The 686-nt window shown below is 38.2% G+C and overlaps 1 long non-coding RNA gene across 1 annotated transcript; it reads left to right on the forward strand.

Annotated features, from left to right (window-relative positions):
- Window positions 1–22: 22 nt before the first annotated feature.
- Window positions 23–465, forward strand: LOC104774620. Its single transcript, XR_765416.1, has 2 exons — window positions 23–134; window positions 235–465. It is a non-coding gene; the product is annotated as an uncharacterized LOC104774620 (long non-coding RNA).
- The last annotated feature ends 221 nt before the right edge of the window (window positions 466–686 follow it).

A 686-nucleotide genomic window follows, 5' to 3' on the forward strand; every position in this document is an offset into this window, starting at 1 on the left:
AATTTGTTACCAACGTAACAGACGATGCTCGAGGTTGATACAAACAAAGATGGGAAGATCGATGAAGAAGAGTGGAAAGAGCTCATCGCTAAGAATCCTTCAATCCTCAAGAACATGACTCTACCTTACCTCAAGTATACTATATTTAATTGTTCGCTTTTTATTTCAATTTTTTTTTTTTAATATATCTTTCTTGTAATTGATAACTTACGTCCTCGTATAATGATTTTACAGGGAAGTGACTTTAGCATTTCCAAGCTTTGTACTCGACTCCGAGGTAGAAGACTAGAGAGAATCGGATACCTTCAGATCAACAAGTCTATAAACTGGTTTTACAAATTTATATTATCATGCAATGCATGTTTCACGTTCGTTTTAGTTATTACTGTTGATATCGATTCAATTCGAAGGGAATTTTAAATCTGGGTTACCTAAACCGTTATGAAATTAAACCGATTGTTTTGTAACACAAAGCCGTGGGTCTCTCTAGTTTAAGTATATATGGTCCGATTCAAATTGTCCTATTTTTTATCGTGAGCGAATGATCTGAGGACACGTGGGATAAGATGGCCACACTCGTAACGGTCACTGGTTGAGAGCGCAACGGCTATAGAGGAGCCACGCACCAGTGCAACTAGAAGAAGAAGTCTACAACAGCGTCGGGTCCACACGTGTGTCGTTGTATC

The sequence above is a fragment of the Camelina sativa genome, unplaced genomic scaffold (assembly GCF_000633955.1).
Source record: "Camelina sativa cultivar DH55 unplaced genomic scaffold, Cs unpScaffold04106, whole genome shotgun sequence".
Taxonomy (NCBI): domain Eukaryota; kingdom Viridiplantae; phylum Streptophyta; class Magnoliopsida; order Brassicales; family Brassicaceae; genus Camelina; species Camelina sativa.